The sequence below is a fragment of the Cetorhinus maximus genome, chromosome 11 (assembly GCF_964194155.1).
Source record: "Cetorhinus maximus chromosome 11, sCetMax3.hap1.1, whole genome shotgun sequence".
NCBI lineage: Eukaryota > Metazoa > Chordata > Chondrichthyes > Lamniformes > Cetorhinidae > Cetorhinus > Cetorhinus maximus.
The window spans coordinates 22,126,657-22,150,658 of NC_135889.1; the positions used below are offsets into that span (position 1 = coordinate 22,126,657).

Consider the following 24,002-nt stretch of genomic DNA (forward strand, 5'->3'; position numbering starts at 1 on the left):
GAAAGCAAGCATGCAGGTGCAGCAAGCAGTTAAGGCAAATGATATGTTGGCCTTCATTGCAAAAGGACTTGAGTACAGGAGCAAGGCTGTCTTACTGCAGCTATACAGGGCCTTGGTGAGACCACACCTGGTGAGACCACACCTGGAGTATTGTGTGCAGTTCTGGTCTCCTTTCCTAAGAAAAGATATACCTGCCATAGAGGGAGTGCAAAAAGGTTCACTGGACTAATTCCTGGGATGGCAGGATTGTCGTATGAGGAGAAATTGGGCCGACTAGGCCTATATTCACTGAGTTTAGAAGAATGAGAGGGGATCTCATTGAAACATAAAATTCTGACAAGGCTGGACAGACTGGATGCAGGGATGATGTTTCCTCTGGCTGGAGGGTGTGTCTAGAACAAGGGATCACAATCTCAGGATACAGGGTAGGCAATTTAGGAGTGAGATGAGGAGAAATTTCTTCACTCAGAAGGTGGAGAACCTGTGGAATTCTCTATCACAGAGGGCTGTGGAGGCCAAGTCACTGAATATATTTAAGAAGGAAATAGACAAATTTCTAGACTCTAAAGGCATCAAGGGGTATGGGGAGAGAGCGGGAGTATGGCATTGATCAGCCATGATCATATTGAATAGTGGAGCAGGCTTGAAGGACCAAAAGCCCTACTTCTGCTTCTATTTTCTATGTTTCTATGGACCCCACTCCTGGCCTATTAACCTCTTTTGATTGGGAACTGTTGCTGTGACATGGCTATCTCAATTTCTCTGTTCCCCTCACTCACTCTCCTCCATCTCCCTCTCAAAGTGCAGCATTCCATTCTCTATGGCTGAAGCCTAACATTGTCACCAAAACTATTGACAAGGAAGATGCTGTTATTGCATATCAACCTCTACCTAGAGGAGGGTGAACGCCAACTCGCTGACACCTCCTCCTACCTTTGTTTGGACTATAACCCTACAACCGAACATCAAGGCATCGGTTGCAAAATGTTCCAGCATCCCTGTATTTTGCTATTTCACTCAGCGCCAGGAACCCATATAGTATTGCCACAGGAGTTTCATGGTGTTATAGAACATATCACCAGCATTCTATATCATTATAGACTGCATCATCAAAAGGAATTCAAACTGTTATGAAATGCATTATCACAGGGGTTTCATAGTGTTAGAGTCATAATGGCAGAGAAGGAGGCCATTCAGCCCATGGAGTCCGTGCCCAATGCATCATCGCTAGGCTATAATAGTTATAAAATGCATCATCACCAGCGTGTCACACTATTACAGCACTTAGCATCACAAGGTGTCCATATGGTTACAGAGCACATCAAAAGGTTTTAAAGTAGTAAGACGGGGGTAGGGATGTACAGGAAATTAAATGAGCCTAAATGTAAACAAAACAGGAAGGAAGAACATCTATCAAGAATAAACTAAGCGAGGACATAGGTGGCCAGGGGATATGGTAGAATTATGGAACAGGAGTGTAAAAGGATGGTTAAAGTAAAAGGAAGTGCTATTAAAAATGAGTTAAACTGTCAGTACTGTACAGCAATGCACATTGGGTCTGTAAAAAAAAAACAGGGAAACTGGAGGCAACAGAAGATTGTGAAGAAGTAGATTATTGAGACATAATCACAGAAAAACCAAAGATTGGGAATTAACATTGCAGAGGATAACATATTTAGGGAAGATAAAGAGGGAAAAAGAGTAGGTAAAGTAGCTCTTCTCATTAGAGAAAACATAACAGCAGTAGAAAAAATATGCTGTGGCTATAAGTACGTCAGAAATAGAATTTATAAAAGATAATAAAGTATCAATCATGCTAATAGGTCTACAGACCACCAATTAGAGGAAAGGAGGTGGAGAAAGAAATATGCAAAGTATTAGGAAAATTAGTAAAACACAGGATAATAAACTAGTAATCTAATCATGGGAATGAGCCAGAGAAGTTAAAAGTCACAATAGTGACCATAATATTTTACGTTTTAAGGTAATATTTGAGAAGAACACGAGTATGACAAAGGCCAGGTTAATAGACTGGAGAAAAGCTGATTTAGAGGGGCTGCGATTTGGGAAGATAAAATAGACAATCATATTGGCAAACAACAAGGTAGAACAGCAGTGGACAAAATTTAAAATGGTGTTCAACAGATTGCAGGAAAAATATATTCCACCAAAAAGAAAACAAGAACAAGGTAGCCACTAATGAGTGATTGTGGATGAACAAAGACTTAGGGAAAAATGAGAGAAAATTGAGGAAAGAGGCATACATCAAGTACATGGAAAGCAGGGAAGAGCATGGCATGGAGAATATGAAGAGATCAGAAGAGAAGTCAAAAACTCAACTCGGAGGACAAAGAGGAAAGGGAACTAAATTATTAAGGAAGATATTACAGGCACATAAAAAAAGATGGGAATAGGGTCACTTAATGATGGGCTGGATAATATCACAGACAACAATAGTGAAGTATTAAGTAGCTACTTCAGTATTGACCAGGGAAACAGGACTGATCATGATGATGATGATGATATTAGAAATGAGATAACTGTATTTAAATTAAAAAGAAGTGAAATATTAAATAAACTAATCCAACTTAAAGGGGAGAGGATATTTAGGCTGGATGTTGGAAAGAAAAGGTTGAGGGGTGCTGGCCTTAATACAGTCTTTAAGATTATGAAAGGTTTTAATAGAGAAAGACAGATTATTTCCATTTGTGAAGAAGAGCAAAATTAAAGGCTGTCAATATAAGATTGTCACCAAGAAATCAAACAGGAAATTCAGAAGAAATGTCTTTGCCCAGGGAATGGTGAGAATGTGGAATTTGCTACCACAGGGACTGGTTGAAGTGAATGGTGTGGATGCATTTAAAGGGAACCTGGGTAAGCATATGAGGGAGAAGTAACCAGTGGGTTATGCTTGTTGTAGAATGGGTTCTTTAGATGTCTCAGTGGTGAGATCTTGAGACTTGTATATTTAAACGTGAACTGTTTATTGTTAATCTTTAATTATTTTCAGATCTCAGGTTACTGTCACGCTTGGTGCTTTAACCTCCATGCAGGCTGGTTCCAAGGTGTTCTTTCTAGTCTATTCGCTCAGTCTATTACCATGTGACTCTATGCATCATGCCATGGGTGGGGCTATTCTCCAGTCCCATGTTAACCCTTGCTCTGCCAAGCATCAATACATTACAATGGCATGCAGGCACATCATATAACAATGCTGATAAGAGTTAGATAGGGAAAGACAGGAGGGGACTCGAGTGGAGCCTAAACACCAACATGGACAGTTTCTGTGTTGCCTATCCTATGTAATCCTACATAATTATAAGGATTACATACTGTTACAGAACATGTCATCACAAGGGTTACATACTGTTAGTGAATGCAACAAAAAGGCTCCACATTACAAAGCATATACAACAGGGAAACAGGCCATGCGGCCCAACAGGAGCATGCCACTCTATGCCCCACATGGGTTACCTCTCACTCTTCTTCATCTAACTCCATCAACATATCCTTCTATTTCCTTTCCCTTGTGTGCTTATCTTGCTTCCCCTTAAATGCATCTATGCTATTCACCTGAACAACTCCTTGTGGTAGACTGTTTCACACTCTGGTAAAGAGATTTCTCCTCAGTTACCTATTGGATTGATTAGTAACTATCTTTTATTTATGATCCTGAGTCTAGAGTTAGCTAAAATTGAAAGCATCTTCTACACGTCTACCCAACAAACCTTTTTAGAATCTCAAAGATTCTACCAGGGCAGCCCTCAGTCTTCTTTTCTTTTCCGAAAAGAGCTACAGCCTGTTTAATCTTCCCTGACAGATATAACCTCCCAGTTCAGGTATCATTCCAATAATCTTTTACATATCATCTTCAGTGCGCCTACATTCTTTTATAAAATGGAGACCAGAACTGTACACACCACTCCAATTGTGGTCGAACCAAGGTTCTGTACGCAACTTATCTGCTTTTCAATTCTATCCCTTTAAAAATGAACACCTGTGGGTTTTTATGGCCATGTTAACCTGTGCTGCTTAGTGCTTTGTACATCTGTAACCCCCCAAATCCCTCTGTTCCTCTACCCAAGTTAGACATTTTCGAAGGAATATGTGGCCTCTTAAAATTTTCCTACCAAAATGTTATATAAAGCATCACCACAGGATGTCCATACTGTTAAAATGCGCCATTACAAAGGGCATTACAAAACACAAGTCAGGAATGTAATGGAATACTCTCCATTCACCTGGATGAGTGCAGCTCCAACAACACTCAAGAAGCTTGACACCATTCACGATAAAGCAGCCTGCTTGATTGGCACCCCATCCACAAACATTCACTCCCTCCACCACCAACACACAGTGGCAGCAGTGTTATCATCTATAAGAATTCACCAAGGCTCCTTTGACGACACCTTTCAAACCCGCAACCCCCACCACCTAGAAGGCCAAGAGCAGCAGATGCATGGGAACACCACTACCTGCGGATTCCCCTCCAAGTCATACACTGTCCTGACTTGGAAATATATCTCCATTCCTTCACTGTCACTGGGTCAAAATCCTGGAACTCCCTTACTAACAGCACTGTGGATGTACCTATACTACATGGACTGCAGCGGTTCAAGGTGGCAGCTCACCACCACATTCTCAAGGGCAATTAGGGATGGGCAATAAATGCTGGCCTAGCCAGTGGCGCCCACATCTCATGAACGAATAAACTAAAGAAAAAATGACAAGGTTTTTGTGCACTATCATTTCACGTTTTATATAGTTAAAGAAAGCTAAGGGCTCCGTACTGTTATTGAACACTTCACCACCACTGGTCCATAGAATGGAAATCACAGTGCCCATTCTGTTATAGAACAGATTATAATAAGAGTTTCAGGGCATCACCACCAGGGATCCTTAAGATCATAAAACATCATCACATGGAGTCCATTATCTCATAACGCATAAGCACCTGGGGTCCATACTGTTATATAACACATTATCACAAGGAAGGCAGTGAAAAACAGATCATGCCGATATAGATTGGAATCAAAATCAAGGTAAAACAGTAAGTGAGCAATGGGAGGACCTTGGAAAGGAGATAGTCCGGGTACAGAGAAGAAACTTTGCCCTGAGGAGAAAGGAAGGGGATCTAAAACTACAGCTACCTGGATGACAAAAGGTCAAAATAACACGAAGAAAGGTGGCCTGTAATATAGGTTGATAATAGTTGAGAGCCAAGCTGAATTCAGAATCTGCAGAGGGGAACTGAAAAGAGAAATGAAGGGCAAAGTGAGAGTGAGATAATATTAGTAGGTAACACAAAGGGATCTTTAAGAGATGATGGGCTGATTAAGGACCAAAACTGAAATCTTATGGAGGCAGAGAGCATAGCTAAGGTGCTAATTGATTATTTTGCATCTAACTTCATAAAGTAGATGATTCTGCCAATGTTTAAACAAAAGAGGAGGGAGTAGAGAAATTTAATAGGATAGAAATAGATAAAGAGCAAGTACTTTAAAAATTGGCAGCAGGCAAAGTAGGAAAGTCACCAAGGATGCATCATCCTAGGTTGCTGACTGGAGGGAGGTATACAGTGGTATTCCCTAGGGGTCAGGATTAGGACCACTGCTTTCTTTGATATATGTATATATTAATGACCTGGTCTTAGATATACAGGGAATCGTTTCAAAGACTGCAGATGGCACGAACTTAGAAAGAGGAAAATAGTAACAGACCTCAGGAGGACATACACAGACTGCTGGCAAAATTCTCCGACATATTGTAGATGAAAGTTAACATGGAAAAGTATGAAGTGATAGAGTTTGGAAGGAAGAACGAGGAGAAGCAATGTAAACCATTTGGTATAATTTTAAAGAGGATTCAGGAACAGAGAGACTTGGGGACTCATGCACACTATCTTTGAAGGTAGCAGGACAAGTTGATAAAGCTAATTTAATAAAAGACGTTGTGAGGAGACTTAACAGAATGACATCAGGGATGAGAGGATTCAGTTATGTGGAGATCCAAGAGAAATCGAGATTGTTCTCTTTAGAGCAGAGTAGGTTAAGGTGAGATTTATTCCAGATGTTCAAAACCACTCTATAAAAACTGAACTGTTTCCAGTAACAGATGGGTCAGTAAACTATTGGATTACATTATCTTCAAAGGAGGCTGACCTGGTTATCCCAATAGCTCAGAGGGATTTTTTAATTTGGCAGATATAAATATTTGGCATTTTCAAGTGTCAGTGGGGGAACATTTGTGAGACAGTGATCATTGTGTCATAAGGTTTAGGATGAGGTAGAAAAGGGCAATAGTCAATCCAGAGTAAGAATAATTAACTGGGGGAGAGCCGACTTTAATGGGGCAAGAACGGAGCTGGACTGGATAGACTGGAACTGTAGATGAACAATGGGCTACCTTCAAAAAAGAAATAGGTCAGGCACAGTCAAGGTATTTTCCCTCAAAAGGGAAAGCTAGGGCAAACAAATCCAGAGCTCCTCGGATGAAAAAGGAGACAGAAATTAAGATAAAGAAGATAAATATTTGAAAAGGAATAACTTACAAGTCTATGAGTAAAGAAAAAGTGTTCTTATGACAAGTGTCAGGTAGAAAATACAATTGAGAACCAAGGAGAATGCAGAAGGTTTAGAGGGAGGTGAAGAAGCATATTAGAGAAGCGAAGAGGGATTATGAGAAAAGGCTGGCAGCCAACATAAAGGGGAATCTCAAAGTCTTCTATAGGCACATAAATAGTAAAAGGGTGGTAAAAGGAGGAGTAGGGCCGATTAGGGACCAAAAAGGGGACTTGCACATGATGGCAGGGGACATGGTTGAGGTGCTAAATGAATACCTTGCGCCTGACTTTACCAAGAGAGCAGATGTTACCCAAGCCATGGTAACAGAGGAGGAAGCTCTGTCACTAGAAAGGTTCAAAATTGATAAGGAGGATGTTTTGGAGAAACTGTCGGTACTTAAAGTTGACGAGGCACCGGGAACAGATGAGATGCATCGAAGGATATTGAAGGGAGTAAGAGAGGAAATTGCAGGGGCACTGGCCATAATCTTTCAGTCTTCCTTAGACTCAGGGGAGGTGCCAGAGGACTGGAGAACTGCAAATGTTAAGCCCCTGTTCAAAAAATGTCATGAGGATAAGCCCAGCAATTACAGACCAATCAGTTTAACTTTGGTGGTGGAGAAGCTTCTAGAAACAATTAGAATTAGTAGTCACATGGAAAAATGTGGGTTGATTAGGAAGAGCCAGCATGGATTTCTAAAGGGGAAATAGTGTTTAACTAACTTGCTGGAGTGTTTTGAAGAGGGTTGATGAGGGTAATGTTGTTGATGTGGTGCACATGGACTTATAAAAGGCATTTGATACAGTGCCACGCAACAGACTTGTGAGAAAAGTTATAGCTCATGGAATAAAATGGATAGTAACAACGTGATACAAAATTGGCTGAGTAATAGGAAACAGCGAGTAATGGTTAGTGAATATTTTTCAGGCTGGAGGAAGTGGAGTTCTTCAGGGTCGGTATTGGGACCATTGCTCTTCCTGATATTGTCATGAAGCTATTAATGTTTATGTTATTGGAAATTATTTTTCTTTTAAGATAGAGGTTTAGTCTGTGGGTGTGTCTTAATTGGATTAAAGCCAGCTAGTCTGGATGCTTTGATCTATACTAGTTTTGAGATATAAGAGAAGTAGAGTGCATTTTGTTGAATAGAGCATTCAAGAAGGGGAGTAAATTCTGACACCTAGCTAGCAGAGACCGATCAATGTTTATATTACTAATAAAATTGATACTATGAAAGGGGTTTTATTGTCAGAAGAGGTGGAGTTCAAAGGGGCTGGTGTTACAATGAGAATTTACATTCAATGAGCTGTGTTGGGTATAACAGACAGCAGTTTTGTACAGGGTAGAGGCAATGTAATATCAAAACTTGTAAGCCTACCACTGTCTCCCCTCAGGAACCAAAGTGAAAGGAACCTCATTTTGAATTTGTAAGGTGAATTTGTAAGGCTTTGCCTGGTGACTACTGAAAGTCTATGGGTTGCTGTTGCCTTAATGGAGATTAGTTTGGGAATTTGTTATAAGTTGTGATAGTAGTAATTTGTAGCCATGTATATATATTTAACTTGTGTAAATTGATAAATGTTTCATGTATTTTGATATAAAACCTCTTGAGAACTGGTGGTCTAATTCCTGATTTTACAGCTGCATCTCAAACATACAAAAATTAAAAATATAGGTTATGACAGTTGTTTAAAGTTACCCTCTAGGGTTTTTAAATAACTCAGCTTTATCAACTGCTGGGTCATAACAGATATATATTAATGATCTAGATCTTGGTGTGCAGGGGACAATTTCAAAGTCTGCAGACGATACAAAACTTGAAAGCATTGTAAACTGTGAGGTGGACAGTGTAGAACTTCAAAATTACATAAACAAGTTGGTGGAGTGGGCAGATAGTTGACAGATGACGTTCAATGCGGAGAAGTGTGAGGTGATGCACTTTTGTAGGAAGAACATGGAGAAACAACATAAAATAAGGGATACAAACTTAAGGGGGTGCAGAAGCAGAAGGACCTGGGTGTATTTGTGCACAAGGCATTAAAGGTGGCAGGACCAGTGAAGAGAGCAGTTAATAAAGCATACAGTATCCTGGGCTTTATTAATAGGGGCATAGAGTACAAGAGCAGGGAGGGTATGCTGAACTTGTACAGGACACCAGTTAGACCTCAGCTGGAGTATTGTGTACTGTTCTGGGCACCACACTTTAGGAAGGATGTGAACACATTGGAGAGAGTGCAGTGGTTTACAAGAATGGTTCCAGGGATGACAAACTTCAGTTATAAAGGTTGGAGAATTTGAGACAGTCTTCTCCTCTTCAAGGAGAACAAAGAGGAGATTTGATAGAGATATTCAAAATCATGAGGGGATTGGATAGAGTAGATAGGGGGAAACAGATCCCACTCAGAAAACGTTTGCGAGGAAGAGGGCACGGATTTAAAGTGATTTGCAAAGGAATCAAATGTGACGTGAGGAAAAACTTTTTCATATAGCGGTGGTTCGAGCCTGGAATGCACTGCCAGGAAGCGTGGTGGAGGCAGGTTCAATTGAGGCATTCAAGGCGACGTTAGATGATTATTTAAATAGAAACAATGTGCAGGGCTACGGGGAAAAGGCAGGAGAATGACAGAGTCATGATGCACATTTGGAGAGCCAAACACATTGAGCCAAATGGCCACCTTCTGCACTGTAACAATCCTGTGATTCTGTGATATAAGAGAGAGCAAATTAATATCCTGCCTCACTGTTAATTGCCCCAGTCCTTTAAGAAAAAACAAATCCCATCACACACCTGGAAAATGATAGGTTCTAAGACTGGACTACTCACCACATGACAGCTTGACAACCCTTTTCCTGTCGGACTGTCTCCTTCATTTAATTATCACAATCCTTGGGTGGGGAACTGCTGGGAGAAAAACGACAGGAGGGGAGGGGAGAGAAAGGGCTGGATTTTCTTATGGCCTTCGGGGACCTGACTTTGGCACCAAATGGGGGCACAATGGTCCAGGAGGTGGCCTCCTAATTGGCCTCCTCCATGCTCCCCATCATTGGTTCCCGATGCTGCCAGTTCATTTAGAGGGGTGGGCAGCTCTGCAGCCATGGTAGTGCTACTCGTAGAGGGGCCCTGCGGAGGTAGGTCAGGGACTGTGAGCAGACCTCAACATGGAGGAGGTGTGCACTTAAAGGTAAAATATTAGGGCTGAAGTCATTAGGTCCATCAAAAGAGACCCCAACCGGATGGATCATTTGGGATGCAGCTGTGGCCTTTCCTGACCACAGCCTCCTGATAGCTCTGATGGTACCCAGCCTGGTGCGGGGGAGCCATCTTCATTGTGATTAGCAGCCTGCAAAAAAAAAAAAAAATCGGACCTAATTGGGTTTGTAATCAACTTAATTGACAGCTCACTTTCGCGGTGCCTGCTTGCACATGGGAAACCTCCAGTGGAGCAGGAATGCATTGGCAAGCCCATCCTCCCCCCCATTTTCCTGCCACCTCACCACCTCCAAGCCTGCCATCATAGGACCGAAAAAATCCAGCCCAAGATCATTGCTCAGCTATTTCCACACTGTCAACCAACCCCTCATGTGGTGGGCTAGCTCACAGGTTCTGTCGGTCAGGTATAGTAATTACCCCACATAAAGCACAACAATAATTACCCTACGTAGCACAGTGCAAATGATTAACTTATGTGGGTAAAGGGCAATAATTACCTTACATTGTGTAGAATTAATAATATCTCTACGTAGGACAGGGGTACGAATTATTCTATGTAGGGATGGAACAATAATTAGCTATTTGGGGGAGGGCTAATAATTATTCTGTGTGGGGCAAGGGTAATTATTACCCTATAAAGCAGTAACACAGCTCTGAATTTGAGCAGTAATCTCACTATGGCTTTGCTTTCACCACCTTCAAGAGACTGGAAACAGCAGATCTATTTGCACAATAGTGGAGCATACAAGCAGAAATGTTAGGCAATACTAGAAGTGCAGACACTATATTTAAACATACAGCATCAAGTTGACAGGGATAGTCTCTTGGTGTCAGTTGTGGCTCAGTGGGTAACACTCTGCTCCTTCCCCCCGTCCCCCACTTGGAGTGAGAAGATTGTGGGTTCAACATCCACTCCAAACACTGGGACCCAAAATCTCAGCTAAAACTTCAGTGCCACACTGAAAGCGAGCTATTTTTTGGATGACTTTAAACCCAGGCCTGTCTGCCCTCTTATATTTATGTAAAAGATCCATCCATTACATCGAAGGGGGGGCAGAGTAAAATCCTGGCTAAAGTTAAGCTGCCAAGCGTTCCTCCATCACTGAACTTTGCCACATTCCTTATATTCCAACACTAAACTCCATCCTGTCATGATCCCAGATGATGTATTACTGGACAAGCCAAACCTCAGGGTGGAACCTGGCTTGATAGATTCTAACTTTACTTTTTGTTTAGACGTGGAGAATGGCTACTGAACAGAGTCACAGAAGTCAGCTGCTGAACTTTTAACAAAAGAATAAAACATCTATTAAACAAGAAAATGTGAACTATGTTACAATTCTCCTTCACCTACAACTATACCTTTACAGATATGTACATTTTGTAAGGATAGCACAAGTTACAAAAGGAATCTTATATTCTAATGCTCACAGTAAGTACACAGTCCATGTAAACCAATAGATGACCTGTGGTCAGGCACAACACATTCTGAAACCAAGGGCCGAATTTTCTGCCTACTGGGCGGGCGGACACGACCCAATCTCCGGCAGGCGGGGAGCCGATCCCCGCCGGAGAAGCGGGCCCCGCCGCCATTTTACGTGGGCGGGCCAATTATGGCCTGCCCAGCGTGACGTCCGGCGGGAAGCGCTACACACTTCCTTTGCGAGCGGGGGGGGGGATTCCCCAAAAGCGAGAGTGCGCTCTTTCGCACATGCGCATGAAGGAGCACACATCTCCCTGAGGCTAAGTGCAGCCTCAGGGAGATCGCTGACAATTTTTAAAACGTTAAAAATAGAAAGAAAAAAAAATCCTTAACATGTCCCCCTCATGTAACAATGTCACATGAGATGGGACATGTTCATAAATTGCACTAAAACTTTATTAAACTTTTAAAATCCCTACATGAAACCTCATCCAGACGGTGAATGAAGTTTCATGTTTCTTCTATGCCCCGCCGGGGCTCCTGGCCTGCCCCCCAGCCTTAATGTTGGATGGGCTGGTCCTTTAATTATTTCAATGATCCTGTCAATGGCCTCAAGTGGCCATTGACAGGTCGGTGGGCCCGCAGCTGATTTTGCTGCGCCCCCGCCTTCCTGAAAATTTAAATAGGGCAGGATGACGTTGGGGGTTCCCCCGACATCATCCCGCATCATTTTACGTGTCAGCGAGCGGGCCCCGCACCCTGCTCACCGACTGCAAAATTCAGCCCCAAGTTACACATGCTATGTATCTCTCATCAACTTCCCCCAGACGCTTGTCACACCATGATCCAACTGGTCTCACTGACTCCATCTTTCACACGAGGGTTTCCAATCTCCATTCTTCAAGAACTCGCTTTGGAATCTTCTCCCAAACTGACACTTTCTCTCCACCATTGAACTGTTGATTCTGGACTCACATGAAACAATCATTCTTATTGTGTCTGTGGTCTTTTCCCTCCTTTCCCTTATCCCTCTTTTACTGTATTAATGTACCGGAGATTACATAGTGACACCCCCTCCCCGCTTTTGTGTGTAAAATAAATAAATCCTCTGATTTTACCCTACCTCGAGTTCTCGGTGGGGTTATTAATAGAGGATTGGATCACTCCAAACTGAAGGGTTGGGGAAAACATGCCACCACTTATAAAGGGGGAAATCAGAAATCGAAAACACATTTCTGTTTACAGACAGATAGTGAGAGGAGAAATTAGGGCTATTTAAATTAAAATCCCCTTCTGTCCGTAACACGGATGGTGTTGGGAAACTGAAATGCCATCCACCCATCTGTTTTAGGCACACCCTCCACCCCCACCCATCTCGGTTTCGCAACCTTGAGAGACTAAAAATTCATCCCTCCACCTCCAGCTAAAATTCCACTTTCATCTCTATAATCCATCACTACCCCACTCCATAACTATTCCATACTCACTCTTTTCCCCTCCATCTCTACCCTCCACCTCCATTTCCGTTCTGACAATCCGCCTCCTCCCTCACATTCCCACCTCCATCCCGATACACAGTTTCCATCCTTACGCTCTGCCTCTCTAACAAATGCTGTTACATTTAGTCCTGTCTCTCTCCCGCTGTTTGCGTAATGAGTGATGGTACAGTGTTACCTCTCTCTCTCTCTCTGTGTCTCTAAACTGAGCACTGTCCGTCTGTCTGTCTCTGTAAAACCAGTAGTGGTACAGTAATGCATGTCTCACTCTTGTCATGAATAGGACGTTTTATAAGGTGATTATGTTTTGGACTCGCTCTTGAATTCAAGGTATGGAGGAATGAAGAGGGTCACGTGATCTTCTTTGACAGCAAGCCTGGGTGGCTTGGTTACCATGGAGATGGGCAGGCCCATGCTGGGAGGAAGATGCGAAATGTTCACACCTGAAACAAAGGCAGGAGCAGCTGGGCTAACTGTGGGCAGACTTTTTGTCTCAGAGTTTTGGACAGAGAGATAGAGGTCTTTAAAAGTGTAGTCAGTAGAGAGGAGTGTGCTGCCTTTCTGTGAACTACCGGGCAGAATGGAGAGGGAGGGCAGTCTCTAGTCAAAAAAACAGATCCTGTGGTACTCTAAAGACTCTAAGATTTGCCTTGACAAGGCCAAGAGGAGAAATTATCGGAGTAGGCCTTGCTGCTGATAGGCCATTCGGGAATTCTCTGAAAGCTGAAAACGGTCACTCAACGTATGACTTGATGAAATGGGGAGACATGAACCCATTGGAAGCTGGGAGTGACTCTGGACTGTGTTCTTTAAAGACTGTAATTCTGTGGAGGACATGCTGGAAAGTATATATAATGCAGTGATGGTTATTGGTCATGTAAAGACGGTAATCATCTTCTTCTTGAGTTCTCTGCCTAAAGGCAGGCCAGACCCACAGCATCAGTCTCCACCACGGTCAGAATGGGGATTGAACCCAGAGCTGTTGGTTCTAATCTGATCCACACCGGCCGTCCAGCCAACTGAGCCAACTGGACCCCAAAGAGACTGAGTTGCTGTGGCAATGTGCACTTTTACTTGCATGTTTTAGCCTTGAGTTAGGATAGTTTTGGTAGAGGCTCCAATTTTCTTTCCATCACATGGCTGACCTGGGAAAATCCAGATGCAAAGAAGTTCTATGACACTGTGACTTTTACAGCTACTGCCAGCCACTGTCTGCACCCTGATGTGAGGTTCCAGGAGGTGAGATGGTTCTATGACCACCTCCTTGTTGAACCTGAGTCACTTCAGGCATTGGTCCTTGGTCAGGTGTAGATAGGAGAATTATTTATGAAAAACCAGTAGCAGGTAGTGTTTTCTATAAAGACCCCTCCTACTCTTAATTCTTTGCTGAGCTTCCCCTCTCTGCAGCTCCATTTGTTGGTACTGCGACAGACCTAGAGGCACTGCAGCCACAGCTCCTATTCCTCATGCAGAGCTGGGTCACCAAATCCTATTGGCTCCCTCAATGTATGCAGCAGCTCTCCAAAACATCTCCAAACACAATCCACTAGTACTTGCACTAACCTTGCCTAAGCAGAAACAGGTCCAGCAAAGTTGGGAGTGGGCCCTTTAAATAATACAGACAGCAGCCCCTCATGCCATGAGTAATAATCACTGCCGTTCAGTGGATAAAAACAGACCAAATTACTGAATTGAGTGTCAAATCAGTCAGAATGACAGTTTGACATTAGGTTAAGACCTCTTCTGACATTTACAATGCATGCAAGGCTCTTGATGTCCTTCACGGGATAGAGTGCAGGAAGTAGCCGGAAGCTTTACTGGCACCAAAATAGGTCTTCCAGATTTCTATATGGCCTGCATCAGTGGAATGGGTTTCACGGAGCAGTGAGACCTGTCTTTCTGTCTGCAAAGCGAACACTGGTACAGTGAGACCTGTCTTTCTGTCTCTATAATGAACACTGGTACAGACAGACCTGTCTCTCTGTCACTATTGACATGTCCCTAAGACATGAAAGAAATCAAGAACATTGTTTTTTTTTGTTGATTTAAAAATGAACTTTACTGAACCAAATGTTGGCTGCCACAGGTCACCTGACATCTGGAACTGTAACGTGGCCACTAAGGCATTAAATGGATTGCACTGGAGATATGCCCTGACATGTTGCTCATGGAATCTCACACCTATCACTATCAAAGTCCATTTCAAAGAAGGAACTATTGAAAGGAAAGGGATGTCATTTGTACCTTTATAAGTTTACCCATCTAGTGGAGTCCAAGGGTCTGCCAAGATAATAGCTAACCGGAACAGAGTCATCAATATGGATGATGACTATTTCAGAGGCCAATGACTTGGACATTATAAGCCATCAAACAAAAGCCAGATCCAGATACCAGATAAACATCCCTTTATGAAATCATTGTGGAAGAAGGAGGTCATATGACTCGAGTGACCATTTTGAAATCTCTGTATACAGTTGAGAATTCAGAAGCAGGCAAGTCTGCTTATTCAACTCCAACCTGCAAGCATCCAATAGCAGGACTCCAGGCTGACCAGCAGCCTGCAACAAGCCCTCCTCGAAGCCTGCTTATCTGGAAGTCACTGGCCACTGCCTGCCAAGCAGACCAAGTCTCTCAATATCAACCTTGTCCTACTACGTCACCATCATTTTTAAAGGAACTCTGCACTTCTGCCTTTAGCCAAGAACCCGCCTGAACTGGAACTTCTCTGTAAGGAAACCCCCCCTCTTGATCTGGATTCTAGCAATCATGTGAACTGATATCCATTTCTGTGGCTCTTTTTACTGTTAAGTTATTCATAGTTGTAAAACCCCTCTTTCCTATCCCCTTACTATACTATATACTTGAAATTGAGATCATCCCTCCAGCTCCCCACCTCCCCCAACCTGGGTTTGAATATGTGAATAAACTAAACTTCCAATTTAACCGTAAAAGTGTTTGATGTGGGTCACTTTAAAATTGAATACACAAACAAAGGGCTTTTGGAATAAGCACCACAGCCTGTATTTAAAACAAAAAACACTCTGCTTACAGACAGAAAGTGAGAACACAAAGTTCAATTTTGCCCCTTTCCCCTGTCCCTAACAGAAATGCGGATCTCAGGTCCAGGATCGGATTCATTATAAGTGAGCCAAAATCTGACCAAAAATTTGATCAAAGTCCAAATTTAAGAAACGAGCTGAACCTGATACAAAAGGAACCAACTGGAAAGCAAGTGGGAAAGTTCAATGGCTGAAACAACCTTTATAATTAAACACCGACAGCAAATTCCCTTCCCCAACACTAGAAAAATGGCAAATTTCAATGCACAGATGTTAGTAAAACAAGGAGACTTAAACAGCAAAACACGAGCACCCCTAAGCGCAGAACAATTGAAAGCGGTAACTGGGGAGGTACAAGTAAAACTGCCTAGTAAGGTAAGAAGTGAGCTACTCCAGATAGTGGCCGAGCATTTGGACCCCACTTATCAACTAGAGCAGGTAGAAAAATCACAGCCAAGGCCGTGATTGAAGGGCCAATCCAGTTCTTTACCTGGTATGGCCTGCCGAGAGAGATCCAATTGGATCAGGGAACCAACTTTATGACCTGAATGTTTCAGGAGCTTGTACACAGTTTAGGTAACCCAGCTGAAGTCCTTGGCATATCACCCTCAGTCCCAAAGTGTGATAGAACGCTATCACCAAACCCTGGAAACCATGATTATGACCTACTGCTCCAAATATCCTCATAACTGGGATAAGAATTTAGGTATCCTACTCTTCGCTACGAGGGACTCCCCGAGCGAATCCACTGGCTTCACCCCCTTCGAATTAATTTATGGGCATGAGGTGCATGACTCCCTGAAGCTGCTAAAAGAGAAGCTTCTGGAACCCAAGGAGGACACCTCCATGTTGGGGTACGTCTTCACCTTCCAGGAGCAGCTTTTCAATGCCTATGCGTGGCCAAGGAGCATTTGAAAGCTTCCCAACAGACAACGAAAAGGCAAACAGACAAGTGTGTCAAGGCCCGGACTCTCTAGCCAGGAAAGCAAGTCCTGGTGCTACTGCCCCTACCCACTGGCCCTTTCCGAGCCAAGTTCAGTGGCCTGAATCGAGTGGCCAAAAAGGTCAGCAAAATAAGTTACCTGATCCACACCCCGATAGGACAGAAAAAACACTGGTTATGTCACCTGAACCTGCTAAAGAAATATTACAGCTGAGAGCCCAGTGAACCCATATTTGCCAGAGAATGGAAAAAATTGAGGGCAGCCAGGAGCTGTCAGCTGACAAGAGGGGACCACTGTAGGGTCCCCCAGTTGACCCCCCGGATACCAGGCTGGCAAACACCGGAGGACTTAAATGCCCAATTAACACACCTGACCAAAGAGCAGAGGGAGATTGTCATCACCCTGTCCGAAAAACTTAAAGAAATTTGTAGGGACCAGCCAGGACGTATGACCCCAACAGTCCACAGCGTGTTCATGGGAGACACACTATCAATCAAACAAAACCCCCGCTGGCTGAGCCCGACAAGCTGGCTCAGGTCCAACAGGAAATTCAGTACATGCTGGACAATGACATCATTGAACCTAGCCAGAGTAGTTGGAGCTCCCCATTGCACTGGTCCCGAAGCCAGATGGACCAAAATGGCTCTGCATTGACTACCGGAAAGTAAATGCAGTAGCCAGGGCCGAGTCCTACCCAATCCTGAGTCCTACCCAAACCCATACCTTGAGGACTGTATAGACAAGGTGGGCCACTCGGCCTACCTCAGCAAAATCAACCTTTTTAAAGGGTCCTGGCAAGACCCCATGACACCCAGGTGAGAAAAATCTTAGGCTTTGTCACCACATTGGTGTAGATGGCCTACACCAATGTAAGGCCTTGGCCTTAGGGCTTAAAAATGTTCCAAAAACCTTGCAGAGGTTGACAAACCAGGTAGCAGCTGAACTCAGCAATTGTGCAGCATGCCTGGATGATTTGATTATTTACAGTGATACTTGGAGTGATCACTTAGACCAAAGCAGCCCGCTTGATTGGCACCACATCCACAGTCACTCCCTCCAACAGACACTGGCAACAGTGTGTACCATCTACAAAATACACCCATCTCTCTCTAATGGACGCTGGCACAGCGAGACCCGTCTCTTTCTAATGGACGCTGGTACAGCGAGACCCGTCTCTCTCTAATGGACGCTGGTACAGCGAGACCCGTCTCTCTCTAATGGACGCTGGTACAGCGAGACCCGTCTCTCTCTAATGGACGCTGGTACAGCGAGACCCGTCTCTTTCTAATGGACGCTGGTACAGCGAGACCCGTCTCTCTCTAATGGACGCTGGCACAGCGAGACCCGTCTCTTTCTAATGGACGCTGGCACAGCGAGACCCGTCTCTCTCTAATGGACGCTGGTACAGCGAGACCCGTCTCTCTCTAATGGACGCTGGTACAGCGAGACCCGTCTCTCTCTAATGGACGCCGGCACAGCGAGACCCGTCTCTCGCTAATGGGCGCCGGCACAGCGAGACCCGTCTCTCTCTAATGGACGCCGGCACAGCGAGACCCGTCTCTCTCTAACGGACGCCGGCACAGCGAGACCCGTCTCTCTCTAACGGGCGCCGGCACAGCGAGACCCGTCTCTCTCTAACGGGCGCCGGCACAGCGAGACCCGTCTCTCTCTAACGGGCGCCGGCACAGCGAGACCCGTCTCTCTCTAACGGGCGCCGGCACAGCGAGACCCGTCTCTCTCTAACGGGCGCCGGCACAGCGAGACCCGTCTCTCTCTAACGGGCGCCGGCACAGCGAGACCCGTCTCTCTCTAACGGACGCCGGCACAGCGAGACCCGTCTCTCTCTAACGGACGCCGGTACAGCGAGACCCGTCTCTCTCTAATGGACGCTGGCACAGCGAGACCCGTCTCTTTCTAATGGACGCTGGCACAGCGAGACCCGTCTCTCTCTAATGGACGCTGGTACGCGAGACCCGTCTCTCTCTAACGGACGCCGGCACAGCGAGACCCGTCTCTCTCTAACGGACGCCGGCACAGCGAGACCCGTCTCTCTCTAACGGGCGCCGGCACAGCGAGACCCGTCTCTCTCTAACGGGCGCCGGCACAGCGAGACCCGTCTCTCTCTAACGGGCGCCGGCACAGCGAGACCCGTCTCTCTCTAACGGGCGCCGGCACAGCGAGACCCGTCTCTCTCTAACGGGCGCCGGCACAGCGAGACCCGTCTCTCTCTAACGGGCGCCGGCACAGCGAGACCCGTCTCTCTCTAACGGGCGCCGGCACAGCGAGACCCGTCTCTCTCTAACGGGCGCCGGCACAGCGAGACCCGTCTCTCTCTAACGGGCGCCGGCACAGCGAGACCCGTCTCTCTCTAACGGGCGCCGGCACAGCGAGACCCGTCTCTCTCTAACGGACGCCGGCACAGCGAGACCCGTCTCTCTCTAACGGACGCCGGCACAGCGAGACCCGTCTCTCTCTAACGGACGCCGGCACAGCGAGACCCGTCTCTCTCTAACGGACGCCGGCACAGCGAGACCCGTCTCTCTCTAACGGACGCCGGCACAGCGAGACCCGTCTCTCTCTAACGGACGCCGGCACAGCGAGACCCGTCTCTCTCTAACGGACGCTGGCACAGCGAGACCTGTCTCTCTCTAACGGACGCTGGCACAGCGAGACCTGTCTCTCTCTTTGTCTTTATAATGAACGCGCTGGATCTTATATGTGTCAATCAAGTTGCCTCTTATTCTTCTAAACTCCAGTGGATACAAGCTTAACCTTTCCTCATAAGACAATCTGCCCATTCCAAGTATTAGTTTAGTAAACTTTCTCTGAACTGCTTCTGATGCATTTACATCTTAAATAAGACCAATACTGTACGCAATATTCCAGATGTGATCTCATCAATGCCCTGTATAATTGAAACATAACCTCCCTACTTTTATATTCAATTCCCCATGCAATAAACAATAACATTCTATTAGCTCTCCTAATTACTTGCTGTACCTGCATACTAGCCTTTCCTGATTCATTCACTGGGACACCCAGAACCCTCCGAATCTCAGAACTCTGCAGTCCATTTAGATAATATGCTTCTTTTTTATTCTTCCTGCCAAAATGGACAATTTTGCATTTTGCCACATTATACTCCATTTGCTAGATCTTTGCCCACTCACTTAACCTATGTCCCCTTGTAGCCTCCTTATGTCCTCTTCACAACTTACTTTCCTACCTATCTTTGTATCACCAGCAAATCATACCTTCAATCCCTTCATCCAAGACATTTACATAAATTGTAAAAAGCTGAGGGCCCAGCACTGATCCCTGTGGCACACCATTCATCAAATTCTGCCAACCAGAAAAAGACCTATTTATGTCTACCCTCTGTTTCCTGTTAGCTAGTCAATCTTCTATCCATGCCAATTATGTTACCCCCTACACCATGAGCTTTTATTTTCCATAATAACATTTGACATGGCACTTTTTCAAATGTCTTCTGGAAATCTAAATACAGTACATCCACCAGTTTCCCTCATCCACAGCACGTGACTCCTTCAATGAATTGGTTAAACATGATTTCCCTTTCACAAAACCATGTTGACTCTGCCTGATTGCCTTGAATTTTTCTAAGTGCCCTGCTATAATATCTTTAATAATAACTTTCAATATTTTCCCTATGGCAGATGTTAAGCTAACTGGCCTATAGTTTCCTGCTTTATGTCTCTCTCCTTTTTTGAGTAAAGGAGTTACATTTGCTATTTTCCAATCCAATGGCACCTTCCCCAAATCCAGGGAATTTTGGAAAATTAAAGCCAATGCATCAACTATCTCACTAGCCACTTCTTTTAAGATCCTAGGATGAAGACCATCAGGACCCAGGGATTTGTTAGCCCGTAGCTCCAACAACTTGCTAAGTACCGCTTCTCTGGTGATTGTAATTTTCCGGAGTTCTTCCCTCCCTTCCAATTCCTGATTTACAGCTATTTCTGGAATGTTACGTGCATCAGCTCTAGTGAAAACCAATGCAAAATACCTATTCAATTCATCTTCCATCTCCTTATTTTCTCTTATTAATTCCCAGACTCACTTTCTATAGGTCCGACACTCACTTTGTAAACTCTTTTCTTATTATAAACATCTATAGTAACTCTTGCTATCTGTCTTTATATTTTTTAGCTAACTTTCTCTCATACTCTAATTTTTCTGTCCTTATCAATCTTTTTGTCATTCTTTGCTCTTTTTTATATTCTGTCCAATCTTTGACCTGCAGCCCATCTTTGCGCAATTATATGCTTTTTCTTTAACCTTTAACTTTGTCTTTAACTTTTTTAGTTAACCACGGATGGCGGGTCCTCCCCTTGGATGGTTTGTCCTCGTTGGAATGTATATATTCTGTGTATTCTGAAATATCCCTTTAAATGTCTGCCACTGAACCTCTATTGACCTATCAACCTCATTTCCCAGTTCACTTTTGCTAGCTCTGCTTTAATTCCCACATAACTCCCCTTATTTAAGTTTAAAATACTTGTCTTGGACCAACTCTTCTCACCCTCAAACTGAATGTAAAATTGAATTATATTATGATTACTGCTACCCGGGGAGTGCCTTCACTATGAGGTTATCAATTAATCCTAGCTCGTTGCTTAATACTGGATCTAGTACAGCCTGCTATCTGGTTGGCTCCAGAACATGTTGTTCTAAGAAACTATCCCAAAAACATTCTATGAACTCCTCATCTACGCTACCTTCACCCAGCTGATTTTTCCAGTCTATATGTAGACTAAAATCCCCCATGATAACTGCCGTACCTTTCTGACAAGCTCCCATTATCTCTTCTTTGATACTCTGTCCTACCATGTAGTTACAATTAGGGGGCCTGTACACCACTCCCACAAGTGACTTCTTGCCTTTATTATTTCTCATCTCGACCCACACCGCTTCTACATCCTGGTTTCCTGAACTTAGGCCATCCATCTCTATAATGCGCTAATACACACACAGAATTGAGAAGGGTTTTTCTGTTACATATGTGTATAATTGATCGTGAAGGGCAACAATCACAACCAATTACTGCACAGCTTCGTTCTATAACCAGAGAACTCCTGGAACCGGCATCAGAGGCTGCAGATGGGTCACCATGCACACTCACATCAGCTCCAGGTTCGGAGAGTAAAAAGAAATATTGTGCATTGAAAAACAAACCTGGGCGTATGGACCTGACAGGATAGGAGCATGGTGTTTACACAGCACACAGACGGTGTGTACGGATTACACAGCAACAGATGGAGTGCTGCTGGTAAAAGCTGAAAAAAAATGTTGGGAGAGTGAATGAGCAAACAGGAGTAAAGAAGAACATCTGACTTTACATCGACAGTTCCCAGGCTGAGTGAGCTTTGCGTTTAAGAGAAGGCAGACAAAGGGCCTCAGAACAAATTAAATCCGCACCATGTCTGAAGGCAAAACTAGCAAACCAGGACGCGAGAGTTTGTGCTGAGGTTTGGCGCCAGCTCTTTCTCATTCCTCCTGTGCACAGCTGCATAATGTGTAACCCTGGCGAACCTGACCAACTGAGCACTGCGTGAAGGGAGAGCAGTGCCGTGAGCCAGGCCACATCAGCACTGCTTTGGAAAAGCACACACACACACTGGCAGCAACACAAACACTTACGTGGGATGAGGCTCTTCAAGGGGACACATCTACATTAGGAAGGGGAGGCGAGCTTTGATCCTCGGCATTTCCTGATCGCATCGCTCCACCAGAGGAATCACTTTCCTTTCAACCTGGGACCCAGCACTGGCTTAATCTGCTGTCAGGGGCTCTGAAGTCTGCTATTGAATTTGTGACCGCCTTGTGTCTGAGGTGGCACACTGCAAACTTCAGGCATGTGATCCCGCATTGTTACTGCCAAGAAGTTTCAGCTGTCTGCCGTCGATACCCGCTCCTTCGAAACCATGGGACAAAGGTCAGGTTCCAACATCCCCGCACACAGGCAAATCATTAATGGAAAGTGTGCATTAATATGGTGCAGTCAGTCGCAGCTTCTCTCTGTTCCTCTTGGGCTCGAACGTTCCGAGTTAAGGTAGTTTACACCTCACAGGGTAGGGTGCAGGTTAGGGGCATGTCAGTCTGCAGCTCCCCCACAGTATGCAGCTCAAGATCAGCGGAGAAATGTCTTATCGTCCTCCTCACCCCACAAAACAACACATCCATTTTAGACAGGAGCAGTGTGAAGGAAGGGGAAGAAAGTCTAACTTGTCTCCTGCCGGTACTGGGGCTGATGCAGCGATAGATCATAGCCCAGAGCACGGTGCGAACATTACACAGGAATGTACACACGTGTATATGTGCATCATACAGCGCGCACACGCACACAATCACACAGGCACATACACTCAACATAACTTTCACACCCATCTCTCTCACACCCACCCTCTCACTCATACACAACCACTCGCACTCATTCTCTCTCCCACTCACACCCTCACTGTCGCTCTCTCTCACCCACACCCTTACACTCTCACTCACACCTCCCTCACATTCTAACACTCACCCTCATTCTCCCTCTTGCTCACTGTCATTCTCACTCACCCTTACTCTTACACCCTTACACTCACACACACCTCCCTCACATTCTAACACTCACCCTCATACCCGTACACACACTCTTGCTCACTGTCATTCTCACTCACCCTTACTCTTACTCTCACACCCTCAATCTCTCACTCATACCCCCAGTCCCTCTCACTCACACCTCAGTTCTCAGTTCCTCCAACTCATTCACACCCTTGCTCTCTCTTACTAACAACCTCGCTCTCACTCACACCTTTGCTCTCACTCTCACTAACAATCTAGCTCTCACATCCTCCCTCTCACACCCTCGCTTTCTCTCTCCCACACCCTCGTGCTCTCTCACTCACTCACGCCCTCGCGCTCTCTCACTCACTCACGCCCTCGCGCTCTCTCCCACGCCCTCGCGCTCTCTCCCACGCCCTCGCGCTCTCTCCCACGCCCTCGCGCTCTCTCACACGCCCTCGCGCTCTCTCACTCACTCACGCCCTCGCTCTCTCTCCCACGCCCTCGCTCTCTCTCCCATGCCCTCGCGCTCTCTCACTCACTCACGCCCTCGCTCTCTCTCCCACGCCCTCGCGCTCATGTTCTTGTCCTCGCTCTCTCACTCATGTCCTCTCACTCACACCCTCGCTCTCCCTCTCACTCTTTTACATTCACATCCCCATTCTCACTCTTTCACACTCACTCTAGCACACTTTCATTCAAACACACACCCTCTTTCTCACTCTCTCTTACACACAGG

General features: G+C 44.9%; 1 protein-coding gene across 2 annotated transcripts in view; it reads right to left on the minus strand.

The window, feature by feature from the left end:
* map3k13 (mitogen-activated protein kinase kinase kinase 13) overlaps positions 1 to 22,641 on the minus strand; it is a 143,267-nt gene extending 120,626 nt beyond the window's left edge. Inside the window, exon 1 of one of the 2 annotated variants that reach the window (XM_078551632.1) lies at positions 22,358 to 22,641. The gene's annotated coding sequence lies outside the window, so the exon portion shown is untranslated. The remainder of the gene's footprint in view (positions 1 to 22,357) is intronic. The other variant, XM_078551631.1, reaches the window with a different exon arrangement.
* Positions 22,642 to 24,002: the final 1,361 nt, after the last annotated feature.